This window comes from Python bivittatus, unplaced genomic scaffold, assembly GCF_059951505.1.
Source record: "Python bivittatus isolate LINGU-HERP-01145 unplaced genomic scaffold, Pbiv_v1 ctg000070_np1212, whole genome shotgun sequence".
NCBI classification, from domain to species: domain Eukaryota; kingdom Metazoa; phylum Chordata; class Lepidosauria; order Squamata; family Pythonidae; genus Python; species Python bivittatus.
The window spans coordinates 31299973-31322246 of NW_028277034.1; the positions used below are offsets into that span (position 1 = coordinate 31299973).

General features: G+C 36.0%; 1 long non-coding RNA gene across 3 annotated transcripts in view; it reads right to left on the reverse strand.

The window, feature by feature from the left end:
• LOC112542175 (uncharacterized) overlaps window positions 1-22032 on the reverse strand; it is a 35970-nt gene extending 13938 nt beyond the window's left edge. Inside the window, exons 1-5 of one of the 3 annotated variants that reach the window (XR_015794575.1) lie at window positions 16483-22032; window positions 14971-15322; window positions 12840-12925; window positions 8171-8273; window positions 4324-4367 (exon numbers count right to left, since the gene is read on the reverse strand). This is a non-coding gene — a long non-coding RNA (uncharacterized LOC112542175). Of the gene's footprint in view, window positions 1-4323; window positions 4372-8170; window positions 8274-12839; window positions 12926-14970 lie in introns of all 3 variants that reach the window. The other 2 variants (XR_003086008.2, XR_015794574.1) reach the window with 2 other exon arrangements.
• Between the last annotated feature and the right edge of the window lie 242 nt (window positions 22033-22274).

Sequence of the window (22274 nt, forward strand, 5' to 3'; positions counted from 1 at the left end):
TCAATGTAGCTTTACAATAAAGTAGAATTAGCTCATCTGGTTGTGATTCTTATCTGGTTTACCTTGTGAGGCCAACATCAATCTTGCAAGTCTGAAAGTACATTCTGCCCCCATCTCCTTTACAGACCTAGAAACTAGGGAGGTCTCTTCTGAGCCTTTTGCTCCACCCACTGTCCATCTGGGGGCTATGTTGTCTCTTATCTGACCATTCCTTTGGCAGCATCTCTTCGCCCAGTCTCCCAAAGCCTTTCCCACATACCATTACAGTGATGCAGAGCATCTGAAAATTGTTGTTAGGACTTCCTGGATGAAAATGGTCACCCCATCCAGCCCTGCCCTGGGATTGCAGCTGGTGTTAAATTCAAAACTCAGATGGGTGTATCTCAGAGAAGAGGAGACACCTTTCCAAACAAACCCAAACTCCATTTATACCTGCAGGTTTGTCACCTCATCTACAATAAGGATATGGATCAGGGGAGCCTTGTTACACACAACCTGGCACTAAAAACCACCAGCTGGAAAGAGAGAAAGAGAGACAGAAGAAGAGGTTATCAGAAATAGAGACAGGGGGACAACAGAGAACTATCTTTTGTGGCCAGGCACTGCACATAACACTGTGGTAGAGACAGACATAGGCACGGATATAAAATCAACATGGTTAAATCACGGCCTTGGATCAGGCTGAAATTCTATTTTTCTTTTCCTATTTTAGCACGGGGTGGAGTTAGGAGTTTTCTTTCTTTTTTAAATTCTGTAAAATGTAATTTATGTTACTATTTTCTTGTGTATTGTGCCTCAATTTTTTCAGCAATCCCGTTACTAGGTTTTGGAAACGTTTACCAAAAAAAAAAAAAAAGCTTCATTGACTAGTTACAGCCTCAGGGCATTCAGCTGCTCACCCATTCTAAGGGAACACTGTCCAGTGGAGGAAAAAATGATTCCAAAACATGAGTTTATATATGCAGACCGTATATTTGAGGACTAGCTGTATTTACACAAATCTCTTGGTCTGTATTAGATTTCTTCCTGACTATCCAGGAAGGGATTACTGAAGCATTCTGAGTGCACAAGAGCAAAAAGCATCATGAATCCAGACTCCAAACATTTATCAGTTTAACAGAGCAAAGGTGGTTTCTCCGGTTCCAACTGTGCAGAGACAACACAATACATGCAAAATATCCACAAAGCAGATGGAAATAGGGCCAAGACCTATTAACCCAATCCAGCATCTCCCCCACCCCTCCAGTACACACACCTTGTGTATGTGACATGAACATACATACTTGCACTGGGCATACTAATCACATGATCAAAGGTAATGATGTAAGTGATCAAGCTATTCAGCATTACATATGAACAACTGCTGAACACTACTGACAGCTGCTACGGCCAAATGATACATAGACATATGGTGTAAAATATGTGTGGTTATCAACACTTCCAGATTTTGTAGCAGTCTTTAACTGGATCTATCATGCCAACTGAGCATCAGCTGTGCACCTATTTCATGAAACATGAACTGTACTGTAGGAAAAAATGTTATAGGGGCTACATTTACCCATGTTATTTCATCAGGATAGAAGAGCAAGAGATTTAGGGACAAGCTAATCACCTGATATTCCTGTATTACAATCCTACTTTGCTACCCCCTCTACTACTGTTCATGTTATAATCTTTATAACAAGCAGACAGGAAGATTAAATCATTGTTAAAACACTAAACTACCTACAATCAAAAGCCCTGCTAAATATAAAAGGCAAACACAACTGCCATCTAGTGGTAGCTAAATCTTTTTTAACAAAAGCTAAAATGTTGAAGACAATGGAGAATTGTCAAGACTGGAAAGCAAACTTTCCAACGCATCCTTTGAACCTTCCATTTCATATTCAATAGCCTTGTATTTTTCATTTTGATTTCCATAGCTTCTTGGTTCCTGCCTCAAATAATCTGCATCCAGGATTTGTGGAAGTCCTCAGGCAATAGAAACATGCATTCTTTCAGTGCAATCAATCAAATCAACCATTTACTTTTTCCTCCATCACTTTTCTGAAACATCTATTACTTGAAATATTCAGATTTTACACCAGCATTATGATTTTCCTTGCAAAGTAAACATTTACTCTTGTAAACTCTTGAAATGCAACAAACATAATAAAGAAAGTATATCAGCCATGCACACATTTAAATATACCTATCCTTTCTGGAGCTGTTTTCAAATGATCAATGAAAATGAAACTTTTCCAACATTATGCCATTATGATAAGCAGGCAAAAACATAATGTCCTACATAATGTATTGGCTGGGGATGATGAAGGCTGTAATATAATACATTAGGCAGGTACCAAATTTGAATAGTGTGGGAACAATGATATGATGCCAAGCAGGCAATTAGCAGTTGGATAAAGGGCATTTAGTTGCAAATATAAGAGGATAGGAATCCAGATGTAAGTTCAGATCTTGTTATGGGATAGGAAAGAGGATTTTAACCTTGTTCTTTCTCCCAAAATCCCAATCAGTCCAAATCATTCACAGATATAATCTGCTACCTAGGAAGGTACAATAAGTAGAATGTTTTAGGGAACTATGATTTTTTCAGATCATTTTTTCCCCTGATTGTGTTTTCTCTTTCAAATATGCAAATGTTGCAGGCTTGCTGGATTTCATTTAGCATGGCATCTGTTAAGGGATTATCTCTGGCTGAAAGAAATATGAGCTGTGAATGAGCAGCGCTGCAACCAGCCTGTCTAGTCAGCAAAGAGACCCCCCCCCCTCCCAAACCCCAGACACTAGAAGAATGTGCATTCACCTATAGTGAAGTAAGACAGGGAAAGAAACCTCATTTCTGAAAAGTGCTGAGCAACCAAAGTATTTGAAAATTTGTACTGATTTATAGCATTTAGCAGACAGTGATATGCAATCAGTAGGAGGGTGTCAAGCTGCATATTTCCCTTCTGTAGTAGCTTGCAATGAGTATGGACAGTATAATATAGAAGTTGTTGATTGCACTGATCTGTTGCAACTCATAGCACAAAGACTTCACAAATGTTCTCTGAAAGGCAAGGCAAAAATCCTTCAAATAAAATAAGCAGACCTACATTTCTGATTCAAAATATCTTATGCATAAAATGAAGATAGACAGCTAATAAAGTATTTGAGAGGCTCACCCTCTGGAATATCTGAAAGCCATGCCCTGTAATGCAAAAATACATTTTTCTAACCCTAAGTGAAAAGAAACCATTTTGTGATCAAGGAAGGAAGGGAAATGTGAATATGACCTAAGGATGACTTTTTCAAAAACAACAGGTCACACCCCAGTGCCGGACTGAAAGCAGGCTGAAGGGCTAAAGGTCCAGTGTGGTATAGTTGTGAAACTGACCAACTAGGACTGGGGAGAGACATAGGTTCAAGTCTTCCTTCAGCCATGGAAACTTGCTGGTGACTGAGCTGATCACTTTCAGCCCAACCTACTTCATAGGACTATTTTTTAAGGAATATAATGAAGGGAGTTCCTCCTGTAAACTGCCTGAGAAAAAAGTGTGATATAAATTAACAAATAATAATGAGAATAATCAATCCTGTCCACACTTTAAGCCCTGACTATTCCAGCTCAACATTAACAGCACACTTAGGATAACCATAGCATTTTGTTGTCATTGCTATTTTTGTAAAATAAGTTGAAAAAGTAAAACAGAATGAATTGCAACAAAGGTAACATTGTGGAGATATGCTGTTTTACTGCAATGTTCATTTTCAAACCTTATTAAAGAGTACTTTTTTGAAAACCCTCTCTTTTTCAACGAATTTGGAGAAATTTACTGAATTTTTCACCTAAAGTCCAAGTTTTACTACATCAAAGATAGTTTTCACATTTGTTGATGTTTACGATATCCCCATATGATTTAGACTTTGCTTTATTGAATTAAAATATTAAATGTTTGAAATCTGTTATACTGTAACATCAATTAACAGTAATGAATAATAATTTCATAGCTCAAAACTTAACTCCACTAGATGGCAGGGATGTACTGTCTTTTAGCTCTTACCTGCCAATGTTCCAACTTTTTGCTACTTTTTGCAACAAAAAGGGAGAAAAGAACTATACTTTAGGTGTTAGCTGAAGCTAAGATTACCTTATGCCTTATTTAAGAGAGGCACTGTTTGAAATTAGTAAAAACATTTACATATTTATATTTATATATAGTTATCACTAACTAAAATGGGATGACAAGTCTGTGATCTTCCACATGTTGTTGTGTTATAGTTTTCATCTTATCGTTATTACTGACTATGCAGTGGCTGATGAAAGCTGAAGTCCAATCCTACCTGAAATCTGGCATTTCCTCTTCACCAGCTTGAGAAAGGGAATTCTGTCTTGCATAAAGGAGGAAAAAGAAAAGGTCATATTGTAAAAATAGTAACAACTTGATATCTCAAGTTCAATTTATAGCACATTCACCAGTTTTGAGCCTTCAGAGATGTGCTGGATTTCAACTCCTCTAATTCTCATCCAGAATTAGTACGGTGGGAGCTAAAAACTAACACATCTGAATGGTGACATAATTGAGAATGCTGTTCTATTTCAAGACCTATCTAATCCATATCTAGTTTAAATATAAAGAACAGTAAGACTGAACAGCAGAGTTCTTGAAGGGGCACAGCAGCAGTTGATAAATGTATCAGGGACTGAGCTCATACATCACACTTGACTAATCATTCTAACTATGAAGAGTTGTGCTGAATTTCTCTTTGCATTATGGCAGGGATTTTTACATTTGCACATACACACAAAAATTAGCATGTGCAAATATGTGTCATTTCCATTTATGAGTGGTACATAAATGGCCATTTTACAGATTCCAATATGAAGTAATTCCTCACAGATTCTATAGGGCAGAGGGAGAGTGAAGCATGTAGATAGGTACAACCCAACTAAGCGAAACATCTATTTGAAGGGAGATCTGGATGGGACAGGAAGGAATAATTCTTTCCCATAGCACCTTCTAGGGCTATGCATACTTATGTGCTATTCATTGAAACAATGCATTTTTTTCCAGACCTCCATATGAGGCTGAAAAGAAAACTGGAGCTGCTTTAAAGAGTTAATCCAGCTCTTAAAGGTGCCACAACTTTTTCAGGCTCACAAGGAGTCCTAAAATAAATTGATGAATAGTACAGAGACATTATGCTTGCATGTAATCCAAAGCACTTCTGAATTACTGTTGAAGCATGCATGCATAGTTAATTTTCTACTGAAAATATTCCAGCTGTTTTTAGCCATTTCAGAAAAAAGATATGACTATTCACCCATGAAAAGACATAGTTATTCACTCATAAATGATATAAGTACCCATAAAGAAATATACATATGTTGCATTCACATAGGATATCCAGAGAGTGTGTTCTTTTATTCTCTGTTCCCATAATTAAGTGACAACATTTAAGTTTCAGACTTCATGTTAAAAATCAGTACTGTATGTCATGCTGAATATGAAGTAAAAGAATACAATGGCTTGTCTCATATCATCCATTCAACTGGATTTCATTATAGAGAAACTGCTACACTTTTGTCTGTTTCAGACATTGACACTGTCTTTATTTCTACCTCAGTCGCTCTCAGTAGTAAAAAAGAAATATCTCACAATGTTGGAACTCAAAATTAATAAATAACTGGAAATGCTTTGATCAAACTCAAATTTCAACCACAGAGCAACTTCCACAATATTGCAGGTTCATCAAAACATTGGTTTAAAAATAGTAATTCTATTATCAATATTCTCTACTTTGTAACTATGTATTTATTTATTTATTTGGCTGACTACTGAAGGCACCCAGTGGTTTAAAATAATTTTTTTTTTAAATCACAAAAATTAACCAAAAATAAGCCAGATCCAAAGAACATCTTGGGACCTAAGTAAAAGAAAAGCGTATCCTGCTCAGCATTTAACAGAAAGTTAACAAAAAAGGCTTCTCTGCTCTTCTCCTTTCCAAAGCCTGGGCAGGATCCATTTGAAGCTGCCTCCTCTGATTTTCCATGGTATGTGCACTCAAGTCACCTAGCTAGAAAATACTGTGTGGTTCAAGCAGCAGTTCTCTGTGATAAGGAGGAATGATCTCAACCTTGCCCTCTTCTGATTTCCAAGATTCAGCTTAGAAAAAATATGGCTCTTCTATTAAGTTAGCCAGATGTTCTGGTTCAATGTAAACTGAAAAGGGTGGAAGGTTAGAGTCAAAGCTGAGAGCCAAATTTGCAGCAAGGGAGGAGATGCAGTTATAGAAAGAAGCTCTACCAAAAGCACACTAAGCTCTTCTCTGCAGGTAGTCAGGAAGAGCATGCTGAGCCCACCTGTCAGAAACTCAAGAGATGAATTATTTTCCATAACCATTAAGGCAATGGCAGGGAGTTTGGAATCATCTCCTCCTTTGGGCTAGTGGCTTGATTGAATTGAGCTAGCCAGGCCCCACAAGGAGTAGATGTTTGTCTGGTTATGGAATAATCTGCAGCTGGAGGAGAGGGCTTGTAGAAGAGGTGAAAGTCCTCCCAGCCTGCCCTCAGTATCATCTGCTTGACTGCCATTCACAATTCATAGGGCAATGGAGCCATGTAGGATACACCTCCCAGCTAAGCCAGATTCCTGCCAGGTTTCAGTGCCCAGCTACAATTTCTTCTCCCAGACCAAGAGGTTAACTGGGCTAATTCACTGACTGCAAGATAGTGACTTTCAGGCACACATAGGGTGGCCACAGGCACCTCCTGCATTCTTTGGTCCCTTTGGGAAGAAGGGAGAAAACAGCTCTTTTCCACCACTCCTGGACTACATTTAATTCATTCTGCTGCTGCAGCTATTCCTTTTTGGAGGCAGGGGAATATCAGCCTCATGAAGGTTGATATTCTCCTGACCAAACCACAACCCTTCTCCCAAAATTCCCTCCAGGTCCCATTTATCTGAGAATGTTTCTTACAAGACCTAGGAAATTGGCATTTTCAATCACTGTCCTGGTGCCTTTGGAACTCCCTCCTTATAGAGATTTGTTCTCCTGGTGCATTTCAGTGGGACTTGGCTTTTCCAAGAGGAAGGCATGCGTTGAATGTTGGAATGCAACGGTGGATATACACATACACGTTCACATACGCCTACATACATATCCTAAGTTATGATACTATTGACATTTTTATTATTACATTTCAACTGATTTATTTATTTTTATTTAGGTTTTTTTAAAATAATTTTTCTGATTGTCAATTTCCAATTTGGCACATGCCAAAATGAGTGGCATACAAATACAGTAAATAAATAAATGAACAAATTAATCAACAAAAAATGATCTCAGAACTGGGGGAGGGAGGATATGTGGATGAGCTAATTACTTTAATGAAGTCATCTATAGAGTTTTATTAAGATGTCAGGTCATTTAATCAGTGTTAGTGAAATGCTTATGAAGGTTGGGATCATGTTATATATGATGGACTGTTATTACTGTGTATTTTCTTAAGCCAGTACTTTGCAAACAAGTTATAGCAAAGAAACAGTGAAGTATAAGTTGATCTCAGTAGTAAGAATGAAGCTTTGTCCTCTTGACTAGTGGAAACAAATCCAGTTCAGGTAGATTATTAAGAATATGACTAATAGGATTTTAAAAAGCAGCTGGCTTACTGTTTATGAATGTCAGTTATATTACAAATCATTTGAATGAACTGATTTATGTGTAAATAATAAGAGAGGTACCATTTGTTACTAAGCTACTATATAAATAAATTTCTTCTTATTTTTTAGGCTTCAATTCAAATCATTCTCTTTACAAAGTTGATACTATTTGGGTCAGTTATATGGCAGAATATGCTATTTTTGTAGAGCTGATAGCAGTTGAGTTTGTAAGGCAAATCTCATAATTGAAAAGTTAATGGTTTCTCAAAGCAAAGTCTTTCCTCTACAGCAGTGTTTCTCAACCTCAGCAACTTTAAGAAGTGTGGACTTCAACTCCCAGAATTCCCCAGCCAGTATCCTGGCTGGGGAATTCTGGGAATTGAAGTCCACACTTCTTAAAGTTGCTGAGGTTGAGCAACACTGGTATAAAGGATTTCTTGATTAAGTTTGATGGCAGTTTTAAAGTAGGCTGATTACACATTATCTCATCACAGACTTTCCATGGCAACATAGTGTCAAGCACATACCTGGCAAAATTCCTTCCAGACAGGAAATACAGTAGAAGTCAAGCTGACAAAAGAAAGAAGATGTTTCTATTTCAAATATTGATGGATCATTCCTAAACAGGAACTGGGGACAGTAAGAAGAAGGAACAAATGTTTAATACTAATACTGTGAATCTCATTCACTTGCTTCACTTTATACTCTATCGTCATGTATGCTATTTTTTTCAATAAACTTTTTTCTTCTGCTTTCTTATATAATATTCTTTTGGGTGACCATAGATGTCCATATATTACTAAGTAAAATTTCACCCAAATTTGCATTATTGCCCTGAAAGTATTTCTTTTATACAAATGACCAGGAGGACAAATCATGCCTTTGCTATCTCCATATTGAGGTTTTTTTTTTCTTTTCAGCCCTTACTGAATTGTTAATTTGAGAAACATAGTCTTAGTTTTCTCCAGCATTCTTGTTTTGTCCATGTTCTTAAACTGTAGACAACTTATATTATTTACTTCCTCTGCTGCCAGTTTCATACCAACTGTATCTTACTGAGATCCTCCCTTATAGCCAAGTAGTTGTTTAACTTGAAACAGTTCAAAATAACATTTCAAGTTAAGTTAAGAAGGGTTTACCAAGTCCATAAGTAGGCAGGTGCCAGAAAATTCGAAGCCAGAGAACTGAGAAATAAAGGAGTCTCAATTAATAGAAAAAGCTCTGCAGGAATAACAGATCTCCTTGGGGCAAGTTACAACACCTGTGTTTCCACTCAGAAAATTGTATGTGTTTTGTGTGTGTGTGTGTGTGTGTGTGCACATGCACACATATAAATTTTTTATTAAAGCTTTTAAAAAAGAAGATAAAAACTGACACAAACTAATATAAAGAAAGAAAAAGGAAAAATCAGTAAAAAGCAAAAAGTGCAAGAAAAGAAAAAACGTTGAGGAAAAATAGGAAAGAAAAAAAAAGATATAAAGAAGCGGATTCTGATATTCTTCACAGCAGTTAGAAGTACAAATATGTTTTAACCTTTCTCTGTAATGCTAAATCATATCACTCTTCTTTCTATAATCTATCCTGTCTGATCATCAAAATCATAAATCATGAATTCATTTTTTTTTCATGTTTACACAAAAAGTGCATAAGGGGCTTCCAATCACCAATAAATGCAGATGGTGTCTTCTCTCTAATCAAAGAAGTTCCACTCATATAATTGAATCCAAGAGTGGGCAATATTTTTAGGCTCAGCAGTCACAAATCTTATGTTTGTGACCTTCCTGATGCATAAGGGACATCATTTTATTTATTGATGTTACTGTAATGGGCAGACCTAACATTCTGACATACTCTTTGCATGTATGAAGAGGGTTAAAGAGCCCCTTTATCCCCAAAATGGAAAAATGGCCAATTTTGGGAGAAGGCATATTAATCTTATGAACAATTTTTGATAGAACTCATATAGCTTATAATGTTTCTAAGAAATTAACTAATCTGACTTATTTTTGCAATTAAATCCATCTCTGGAGTACAAGTTATGGCAATGGACAAGGAACTGAAAGGTCCAGATTCAAATCAGCCTCAAGCTGTGAAAGCTCAAAGGATGACTTTGGGCAAGTCACTGTCTCTATACAACCTTCCTCACAGGAGGGGGGGAAATGGAGAAGTATTTTGTATGCTGCTTTGAGTTCCTGGAGGAACTGCAGGATATAAATCTAACAAATCAAATAGCAAACAAATTAATATATAATCCCTATGCCATAAATATATTTAATTGATATTCTAAATCCAGGGTAAACAGTGTTGTTGAATGACAACTTCCAGCACCCTAGGAAGGATAGTCAATGGTGAGAGGTGCTTGAATATCTAGGGTACCACAGATTGCCTACCCCTTGTCTAAATTATTGATCAATATTAGTAAGCTGAACAAATATTTAGTAACAAGTCAAATGTATGAATGACCCTTCCTATTACAGTCAGTAAACACTGAAGTCCAAGAACATATACAGTTGGTTTGTGTCCAGTGTATGTAAATAACTGCTGTAACTGCTGTAAAAGCCTGGAATTATTACAATGGAATTGTATATTAATAACATATAAATAACTAATACAATAATGCCCTTATACAGTTCTATGATGAGACCACACTAGGAGTATGGTTTGACAATTTTGATTATCACACCTTAATAAAGAATATTATACAGCTGGAAAAGTTTCCAAAAAGGGCAACCAAAACTGAAGTAGATTCCTTATTTCAGGGTTCCTCAACCTTACCAACTTTAAGATGGGTGGCCTTCAACTCCCAGTATTCTGGGAGTTGAAGTCCACCCATTTTAAAGTTTCTAAGGTTGAGGAAGCCTGCCTTATTTGGAAAGACTGTAGCAATTGGAGCTCTTTTATTTGCAATGAAGGAAAATAATGGCATATCAGTGGCAGCTAAAACTGAAGGGTGTTTATTACTTGTATCATCTTTTATCATCTTTTATCTGTTATTATTTTCATCTCTATCACCTTTTGTCGTTATTGATTTTATTGTAATTTCTTTGATTATTATGAGCTGCCCAGAGTCATTGGGAGTTGGGCGGCATACAAATTTAATAAATGATTATTCTTGTTGTTGTTGTTATTTTTCTGAATAATGGGCAGCTTGCTTACAGTTTGCTTGGATGTGACAGAGGAATGGGGCTATCTCCCTCCATTCCAGGCTTATGGACTTAGCAGCTTCCAAAAGATATCTTGTTGACCACTGCGTGTCACAGACTACTGAACTAAATTGATCTATGGAGTGATACAGCAAGGTATTACTCATGTTGTTAATAATATGTTATAAATTGCATTTCATTCAGAAAGAATTCTCAAGCCTTTTACCTGACATTCAGTTCAAACACCCATAGGTGCTCCAGGATTGCCTCCTGTGGTTGGTGACACATCCTTCCTTCCCCCTTTCCTGTTTGCTGGTGATTTATGTGAGTCTCATTGTCTCCTGTCATTTACTGGTGATTTGTGAACAAGCTGGAATGAGCCCAGGGCTGCTGAGAGACCTTGGTGAAAGAGGGATGCCTGAAAACATGTTTGCATCCACCCTTCTCTCTCTGAAAGCCAAATGTATGAGGGTGCTTTCCCCCATTCCTCGTAGCGGCAGCTCTATCATTTCACCTCGCCCACTCAGGAGGCAGGAAGCAAAGCCACTACCTGATGACAGTTTTGGAACAGAGGCAGTTGAAAGGGCTTCTTTATTATCTGGAAGTCAAAATAGTCAAAAGTTGGAAAAGAAGCAGGTGTTGTGCCTGCCTGAGACTTACAGAATCTTCCAGATCCTAATTTGAAATAGGAAGTACAGGAGGGGGGGGAAATCAAATCTAACAAGAACGACAAAGCAATAGAGTGTAGTGGTTAAAGTTTGGGACTTCAACCTGAGAAGCTCACGTTTAATCTCTGTTCAGCTGCCGAGCTTATTGAGTGATTTTAGGCCAGTCACTCTCTCTTAGAGTAAGGATAGAATTAAATAAATAAACAGAAAAAAGTGAAAATTGTACTTTTTTATAATTAGTCAAGATGAAAATTCCATAGCTTGACTTATTTATTTAGCAGATTTACATAGCTGCCCATCTCACCGAAGCAACTCTGGGTGGTGTACAACAATCAGATAAAAAGACAGATAAAAACAAAAGAAGAAACATAAAAAACAACATTAATAACTACTGTAAAAAAGCAGGAATCACTTCATTGAAAATTAAGACTACTCTGAGACTTCACTGAGATTTCACTGAGAATTAAGGTTTTCTGAAGAATATCTGCAATTGTCTTTAATGCTTTACATTACTTAATGATTTACCTTACTAAAAGGATAGTTTGCTCAATATATCTCAGTTAAAAGATGGGCAGTACAGTCTTAAGTATACCTGGTTTGAAGCAAATCCCATTCATTTCAGCAAGACTAACTTCCAGGTAAGAATTAAAAGATTGCAGCCTAAAATAGTTTTATAAGCTATGTCCTATAGGCCTACTTATTTTAATTAGACTTACTTTTGACTCAGTGTGCTAAGAATAGCACTTTCTATCATATCTGACTGGTCTGCACCCACTCATTGCCAAACAGTTTAACAACATACTGCAAGGAGGTGAAATTGAAGATTTTTTTTTAGGTTTTTTTTTTATCCAACTTTATAACTATTGAATAAGAAAGAAGAATTTCACACTAGTATGCCTAGGTAACATTTGTCTCTTCCATTTCTCCTTGCTCATAATTCCTTCCTTAGGTAAATTCCAAGGTTTTAAATACAAAAATGTTTAGATTATATTTTGGTCTAAACGATTTGGTGTTGACTGAATACCATTATAAATTAACTTTCAATCTATGGTGCTACAGAATAGTTTTGAAACCCAGAAGTATCAATATTGTTTGTTCATATCTATGTTTGTTCATATTTATTTTATTTAAATATTAAGAATAATCCCATTAAACCTTATAGCTGTAATTGAATTTACTGACCACTAACATTTTCATGCAGCATGCAGGTTTTTTCTGTTAAAATGTTGGCTGTGGTGAATTAATCCAAATACTTTATTTATATTTCAAGTCTAAAGTTCCAATCTGGGATTTTGACTCAATCCAGATGCAATTTGCAAAGGATTATACACACTAGTCACTCAGTCACACTATTCCTCCAAAAGTTGGATGAACCTATTTCTTACCTTTTTATATGTGTCTCTGTGCAATTGCCATTTATTATCTTTAACAGAGAACCAAGGGAAACAAATTTCTTTTGCTCCTGAAAAGACTAGAAACAACATTTCAGAAAATTAGTTATTGCTTCTACAGAGTTTACACACTATTGAAAAAGTCTGTAAGTTAGCCAGAGTGATCAGTTTTTCAATAGAATCAGCCTTTACAAGTTTCAGATATGTCAGAACATGGCTCCATTCTATTCTGCCTAGCAATCCCAAATCGTTGTTGATATTCCTGTTGAATGACATTAGTAAGGCATGAAAATTATACTAGCACTACTGTGACAAATATCAGAATGGCACTTTGTACTATAAATATCTATTACAGCTCTGGAGGAAGATTGATACTTAGACTGTTAGGCAAAACGATTGTTTAGGGTAGTTTCCAGCCACCTAAAATATACATACTGCAGCTTATCCCAACCACTCCTGGAAGTGGCAGTATGTATGTATAGTAGGTAACTGAAACTTCTTCCCAAGGCCAGACACAAGTTAATACTGCTGTTTCTTGCCATCGTTTCTAACTTTTAAATATGGCTAACTCATGAGTAGCAACCAGAGATTACTCCCTTCTTTCATCCATATTCTCTGCATGTTTATCCATGCAAAGTTTGGAGTACTGTAGGACTGGGTAATCTGCAGTGGGGGTCTCTAGTCCTGTTGCTGTTATTTCTATTCTTAAGTTTTGAGTAATTTCTATACAGTGTATTTCATGCTAGTGGTGTGGTATCTATAGGTGAAAAAATGTTGTTTCAAGATAGTAAATGCTGCCTTAGGAACAGTAATGTATCACTGCCTTGTGCTTGAAAAGGCAATCTGTACTCTTCTTGAAGTGAATTTTGGTTCACCTCACTTTCCAGATCCTTATCACATACTATTATTATTTTGTAAAGGATCCTTAATGCAGAATTGCATTAGAACTTTGAAAGGCAGTGGAGATTTGTCCCCATGCCAAGCACAAAACTCCAGGGGTATGCAAACAATTCTTTATTTTGTGACTTGGGAAGGCAGTATGACCTGAAGAGGTTGATTGAGACACTCAATGACTGACTGATTATTGACTGATTGATTGACTGGCAGTTCTCTATGCTCATCTTCCCCAAGGCACTGAGGCCAGAATTTAGTGGATTCTGGTATGTGTTGCTCTTTTTTAGGATGTTAGTTAAATTTTAAGGGTGCCTTAACTATGTTTTCAATTGGTTGTTGTTGTTTTTTTTTGTTATTTTATGTTGTGTTTATTTATGTTTCTGTTAGCCACCCAGAGTTATCTGGTTAAGATGATCAGCCATATAAATTTGCTAAATAAACAAACAAGCCTCTTGGCCAGAAAGGGGAAGTATTTGGGCTCCAGACTCATAATTATGCCCTTGCTCATAATATCCTAACATCCCAATAAATCTAAAAAAATAATTAGTATTGAATCCGTATTCATTTTAAATACATTGAAAAGTGTTGGAAGACAGAAAGGGTAGTCAGTGTTTGAAATCAAGAATGGAGTCATTTACTTTTAAGTGAATTATATTTGGGGCAGATTAAGAATGAGGAAGGGAGAAATTCTATTTCAAGAGGTTCAGACTCTGAAACAATTAAAGGAAAGTCAGTTGACCAATCAGTCCAGATAACATGTGGAAACCCAGGGAAATCAAATGATGAGGAACCAAATGGAATTTTTCTCTCATTTTTGGCATTTGTGATTTCTCTTCCAAAGCTGACAAAGGACCCACAACAGCCAGCAGGCTAGAATCTAGTGAATTTGGATAGCAAGCTAGTCAGAAAAGCTAGTTGTGATATAAATTCTATTCTATTTTAAGAATGGAGATACAGACTGTGTAAACTTGTTCTGGTCTTTGTATGATGTCCTGGGTTGAGGTAGCAGCTATAGTTCCTGAGCTGACAGTAACTGAGGTGAACTTCTGAAACCAATTGTTTGTCCCTTCCTCATCTTTCTTTTTATTTTCAGCCTTTTTCTAGGCCTCAGATTTTAGTATATATAATAAATATATAGAATTCTTAATGAATCAGTGGTGATATTATGGGAAAAGGATCTAGCTATTAGTACACATCAATAGCATAATGAAAACAGGAGGTTTCCACTTACTTCTTCCTGGTAAATCAGGAACACAGAAGATTTCTCTGGTAGGATAGTCAGTGGCTTCTTGGGAACTGTAGGAGAGCACAACAGGGTTGCGGGAAGAAGGTTTGGAGACTGTTCGTGGAGACTAGTAGGGACCAAGCCACCATGTTCTATGAATGTACCTTTGTGCCTCTTTACAAGTTAGAAGAGTGATATATATAGTAGTCACTAGATTAGTAGAAATAATATTGTGTGCATAAATCTATCGGTGTCAGCACACATGCCTTGTATTCAAAAACTCCTGGGCTGAGTTCCTAGTATCTCCAGGTATGATGAGAACAATTCCTCTCCGGTTGTAGAGAGTAAGGAAGATGACCTTGATAGAGATATGCAAGAATCATTACCTAGGTAAAGGGGGCTGAAACTTTTTTTTTTTTTTTTAAGACCAGAACAATGAGGTAACATTGAGAAGCAGTTCAGGCAGATGCCTCCCTGATTCACAGGAGTTCAGGAAAGGGAAGGAGGTACAGGACAATCAGACTTTCAAGATTCCATTACTGTAGCCAATCTCAGTACAAATAGTTTTAGCCTTCCTGTGGAGTTAATTTCCAGGTCTGGTCTACCTAGTGGGGCTGACACTGATATTCTTAAAAAAAAAAAAAAAAAAAAAAGTTTTTTTTTTAAATACATACAAACATCCCTCAACTAACTACAAAAAAATACCGAAAAAAAGAAAAAAAAAGAAAAAAAACAGAAGAACATAACAAATAATAACAAGGAAAACAGAAAATAATTATAAACAAACTAGGGCCTTATATCAAGTACTAAACATTATGTTATTGTAATATATCATGAAATCTGTGCCAAAGGGAAACATTGCATCATCTTTCATTAATAGAAAATTCCTTTTAAAAAATGGATAGATTACACGTGTCTTGAATTCAGACCTTAAAATCTGGAGTAATAAAGTTTTTCCAATTTATCAAAATAATTCTCTTACCAGCTCCTCATATTTGTTGTAACCAAAGTTCCTCAAAAGCAGTTGAACTCCATATTTTGGAGCATAATTCAATATAAAATTAACACCTTTAATAGGTAAAGCATCTGGTTCATATGTGAACTGAGTATATTGTCACTGTTGTGAATTAGGCAAGTGAAATTCTATTTGAATTCAAGAGAATTCTTTAAATCTTCTCTGATATTCTGGAAAACTGCTTTTGATAGTAGCATTTTCCAAATGGAGGTTCTCCCAATGCATGGGAGGATAAATCCTGTTATCCTAATAATTAGTGATGATGTGGGTTGCAGGGGGGTGCTTAAATTAGGGAACATTAATGTAGACAAAATTGAATTAGACCAATATAATGCAAGCAAATGTATTCAATTCCAGGCTACCACAAGGAGAGATTGACACACACAAACACACTTGATTTGTAGTGTTCTTATTTGCCTCAAGGCTTACTGGCTCAGAAGCTAAAACCCCAAACCTCAAAATTTCCTCCTCAATCTTACATTCTCCAGATGTGTTTGGCTTACCTTTGGCTGCAGTCCAAATTCTGGAAGTGATACTCCCAAGTAGTTCCTGAGGCATTCTGGAAGTGATAGCACCAACATATCTGAAGGATAAGGGAGAGCTACCTATATGTGTTTTCATGCTTTTTCTCTTGCGACAAAGAGAAGTTAGGGTAGCTACAGGCAAAGGACATGATTGTGCAATGAAAGACATAACATATACATATGTCCCTCAAATATTTTGTAAGTAAAGGAAAGGCTAACATTCTCTATCCCATCCAGGAAGATCTAGAACATCCTTCTTCTTCCAAAAAAAATTGGAAGTCTAGTTTTAGGCTGAAACTCCATAACGCAAACAATGTGAAGTGATGATCATAGAGATGCTGGCACTGCTAGAAATATAAAAGAAACAGCTGCCATGCTTTAAAACCACAGTACACTGTAACTCCCTTTCAAAGAGTTGATAGACAAACAATAGATCAAAGTCCAACAGGATTCCCATGCTACAGGGAGGAAATCTTCCATTTCAGATGAACCTAAGATGAAAACAATGCAGTGAACTAAACTACTTTCCACAGATGAGAGAAAGAAGAGTAACCTAAGAAGCATAACTGCTATTAAACACACACATCTAACTCAGGTGTTGCCTTCTGGCATTTTTGTGTGTGTTGTTTATTATTCATCTTTGTAGTTTAGTCACTATAAACATTGATGATAATTATCTTAAAAGAAAATAAGCTTTTTATGCTGTCTTTAGACAACATTAGTTTTCCCTCTTCCTTTAAATTGTAAACCACACTATCTAAACTCTCACCACAATGAGAAATATAATCCTCTTGAGCTGAGTAAAAATGTTTTATCCAGGAGGTGATACTCAAAGCTACGGTAGTTTCTAGTTTTGCATAAAGGCCTTTCTACTCAACTATTTAGAATTCTTTCATTTTTATGTTTTGAATTATCATGCAAATTCCACTCCAGTCATGTGCAGCAACTAAGATCTCCTGCAATATCAAATGTCAACAGTTCAAGAAAACCCACATTAGACACATGTTGAAGGAAAATTATGCCCTGTGCAGATTTCACCTGCTGGATTGTGGTTCATGCTTTTATAAAATCATTTAAAACCATCTGTGTATGAATGTGGTTCCTCTTTTCCAAGGATGTGGGAGTTTACCACTACCACCACAGGAAAGCAGAGTGGGATGCCACAAATCTGCATTAAATAGGTCACAATAGCCAATAAGAGGAAGAATATTAAGACATTAAAAGTCTGGTTTTCTCCCTCTCCCTGGAAAGAATTTCTCAGACCACTGTGTTAAAGGCAATCCTACCTGGAGGTACATACAAAGTATTGCTCTGCAGGAGATTACTTCCCCAGAAATAATTTTAAACAAATAATAAATAAATGAACTAATTAGTTTGAAATACATGCATTTAAATCCATTTTATGGCCATTTCAATTACTACTCCTTCCATACTTTTGTTTAAAGCATGTTTAAACAGTTAAAAAAATGAATGAATGAATGAATGAATGAATGAATGAATGAATGAATGAATGAATGAATGAATGGCATAAGGAAAAATGTACAGGAAGACACACTTACCATAATGTTAAGAAGACATCATTGTTTACTGGAACTTTTTAAACAGATCAGAAATGCACAATTATTTCTGGGCCAAGATATTTAAGTGGAATCACCTTCCAAAAAGCAATTGATGTGACCAGGAGAAAAATTAAATTTGTGTTTCACTTGCATTTGCATTTAATTAAAATTAAACATAGTTAATATGACTACTAACCAGACATGTATTTAATACATTTCCTCTTCTGTTGCCTAACTATTTGGCTCTACCTGATATTATGTAATTTAGCATTTTATTTTCCTGGTTAGAATCCTGTTTGGAAGCAACAGGTCAACATTGCAGACACTGGTTAGCTGAATTTATGAATGTGCTAAAACAGACCAATAGTTATTACTAAAGCCCCTCTTAGATGTAACTTAAGACTGGTTCAAATAGTATGCTTCTGTGGCCAAACTCCTTTTTTACTTTTGTAGCCGTTCCAAATGTGCTGATTCTAGAGTCCCCATATTCTACAGCTTTCTCCAATGAGGGCTTTTTAGGGATGTTAAATTATAACCTCCATCACCTCTAGCCAATATGGACATTTTTAGCATATTAGTGCTTAGGCTGGAGGGCAGCCAATTAATAATTAGATTTGCATACATGATTCACATGCTTCCAAAATTCAGTGGGGGTTGTCATTGCAAGTTCATGCATCTTTGGCTTTTGTTTTCTAAAGTTATTTTATCATATATCCAAATATATTCATTGTTAAATGAGAAGCCACTGTAGAAGTGCATCACTAACTGTATTTGAGACAGAAAAGCAATTTTCTCTCCCAGACCAAACTCAAAAAAAATGTAGTCTTTGTGTTTCTAGCCCAATAAGAGGCAGTACATTGTGTTTTGACAATCACAAACTTTTTTCTCCCAACTGCTCTATTTCCAAAGCATTAATCATGTTAAGAATCTAGCTAAGAAGGGGATTATATTGTGACCACCAACAAAAGACAGATAAACATTTAAGCAGATAAATATGAAAGGTACTTTTCTTAAAAACAAAACAGAGAAGGAGTCTGTTTCAAAAAAAAAAAGAAGCTTAGTTTCATTAATGGAGTATGATTAAAGGGTTTTTTGTTTTGTTTTGTTTTGTTTTGTTTTGTTTTGTTTTGTTTTTAATAATCAGGTTAAAAAATCATTGGTGGGCTGTCTGATTTTTTTTTAATCCATCACTGAGCCAATATTAAATAAGATAAATTAAGCATAAAATCTGCTTTATTATTTTTGATATTTTTAGGCAGCTCAAAAGAATTGGAGGAGGGAGGGAAAAGCAGAAGGAAAGTAATGGAACAGACAAAGTAAGAGTGATTTTAGGGGGAAAGAAGAGGAGCAGTGGCTACAAAGAGAAAGGAAAGGAAAGAGAGAGAAATCATAAATAAAGTGCTTTCCCCAAGAGTGGGTGTCAGCAACTCAATCCTATTCACAATTCTTACTCTTTTTCCACACTAGAATGGGGTCTAGGAAGAAAGACAAACAAATCAGCCCAGTCAAGAAGTGCTTGACTATCCTAGTATCAGTTCAATTTCTAATGCAATGGTGAGATTGGGAAGTGTTTTCCCCACCTGCTGGTAACATGCTCAAGTGGGAGAGCTACAAAGCTGGAGAATTTAACTAATTACCTCCCACCACTCCCACCACTAGCAGTGATTCAGAATAGACATAGTAGGGGCAGGGTAAGGATCAGCAATATGGCTAGCAAAATTTAGCTGATATACTTTTCTACTGATTAAACAATAGGAAAGTAAGTCAATAGGAAGAAGGCTGATCTAGTTTTCCAGTATATTAGACCTCTGAATCAAGACAAGGCAAACTAAGGAATGAGTAACTGTAGTGGGTGAAAAATCCATATAGAGTCCCAACTCATAGGTTTATATACCCAGTTATTAATTTCATTCTGTACCTGAGTAGAACGTATCAATATGAACCAGTGCAAGAAAAAACAGTAAAATTTACAATGAAATGGTGGAAGATAAAGCATTATAACAAACAAATCATGTCCAATTATAATGGTAGCTATCTGTATCCAAGGGAAGAACCACACTCTGATAACTACACAATACTGAGTAGATGCTGTGACAGTAGCTGTTGTTGTTATTTACATTCCACCATTTCTCAGAGTTTCAAGACCAAGTGCCTCCTGTTATTCCCACAACGACAACCCTGAGAGAGCGTGAGTGACCCAAAGTCACCCAGTAAGTTGTTTGGTAAAGTGGGTCTCCAATGCCTTCCAAAAGCTGAAATGTATGAATTTTAAGCTTTTTCTTGAGATGACATCAAACATTTTAATAAAGGCCTATGAGTCTGATCATGTATACATCACCAGGACCAAAACATGTCTGTTTGCCACACATTTTTTGTGATTGTATCTTACTTCCTTTTCTATCTTGGTATGGGAGATACTATGAACTGATGAAGCACAAATGCAGAACTTGACTCAGTGATGTTAAAAAAACAAAACAAAAAACTTTCTATTTTCTAAGCAGCTTTTTAGAAAGCCCATTTTATTGAAGTTCTTCATTACCAAGCAGCTTCAGCAGGAATGCAGTTTAAGAATTGTGTGGCAAAAATCCCAACCATTTTGGTTGGAGCTAATGGGAGTTAGAGTATAAAATTTCTGGAGGAAGCCAGGTTGCTTATTCCTGCAATACACTCTCAGGAATTGCTGACTGCTGCCACAAAGGAAGAAAAAAGTATCAGAAAACTTTTGTCTCTATGAAACTTTGTTTCAACAACAATTTTATATGAGCTCTCTTGTGTCTTGTATTTTTCTCTTGTTTTCAATTTCTAGTTCTTGTTGCTTTTTTCCTTTTCCTTTTTCCTTTTCCATGCTCAGTTCCTAGTTTTTGATTTTCTTTAGGCTGCTGTCTATGGTCAGATCTTAGTGAGAGAAAAGTAGTATATGGAAGAAAATGTAAACAGGGAAAAAAGGAAGGAAAAACAATTGGGAAATTACAGACTTTTCAAGAAAAAATTCTTTTCAGAAGTACTTCTAATGATAAGAATGATTGTTAAAATGGAGTTCCACAAGGTAGGGGCAACTCAACTGAGAGATTTATTTTATTGATCTCCCAGGTAGGGCAGGAAGGCATGAATGAGAGTGGTTCTTCAGTTATCTGGGATCTAACAATTCAGGACTTTAAAGCCCAATGCCATCATTATAAATGAAAAATGTATTGGCAGGCAATGGAAATGAGGCAATTTATATTTCATATGCCCTAACATCTATCAGTACTGGGGGAACAATGATTTTGGACAGAGTTGCTGTGTGGCAGGGACTTTCTCTAAGTTTTTGCTTTGGAGTGATCCTTCTATACTGCTATAAGAATTAGAGACACAACTATCTATTCCTTGTCTTCTATCTGATCAGCAATTTGTTGCAAAACTAGATGAGATTCAGCTGAAAAAATTATCCATTATGTTCAAAGGCTGTGACCCTGGTCTACAATTCTAAAGGGCATGACAGCCCACAATAAGGTCATGCTTATAATCTTACTAAGTGCAGCAGTTAATTATGTGCCTTCTTTACACATTTCCTATTGTTACGTTTCTTAGTTATTGATTTCTTAAATGTTGACTTTTCTTTAACTCTCCAATCCTTGATAAATGTAATTTAAGTAAGACCAACTGAACAGTGTTTTATGTTGTAGTTTGATACACTGAATAACAGTAGATGGCACTAGCTCCCTAATAATAAAGAACTTTTGTACCTTATCCCTAGTTAAACATACATTTTAAGCAAATGTGTCTTTTTTAAAAAATTGGTGTATTCCAAATGAGACTATTTCTGTATTCCTGCATTGTTTTCACCGGCTGCCAACATCTCTTCAGTGCTCCAAATGAAAGTGTTTGTCACTGAAATTTCAGTTCTTTTAAATTAAGGTAAAAGTTATTTGCAATCTTAGAAAGTTAAATCTAGTCTTTCAACATGTGAAAGATTTGCTCTGCCACTGAGTGATTTTTATTTATCATGTGATCTCAAGTTTGTCTATTAATTTTAACTCTGGAAAAAAGAGTATTTTCTGTACATCTTTTCAAGTAATACATTAATGCTACCTAATACATAATTATAAATTATTTATAAATTAATTAATACATCAGTGCTTGTACTTTTCAGTTTTGCCCAGAGATATTTTTTAATTATATCTATTGCACCAAAATATCCTAAAATTGGAGCTAGCCTTTCAGTTTTACGAT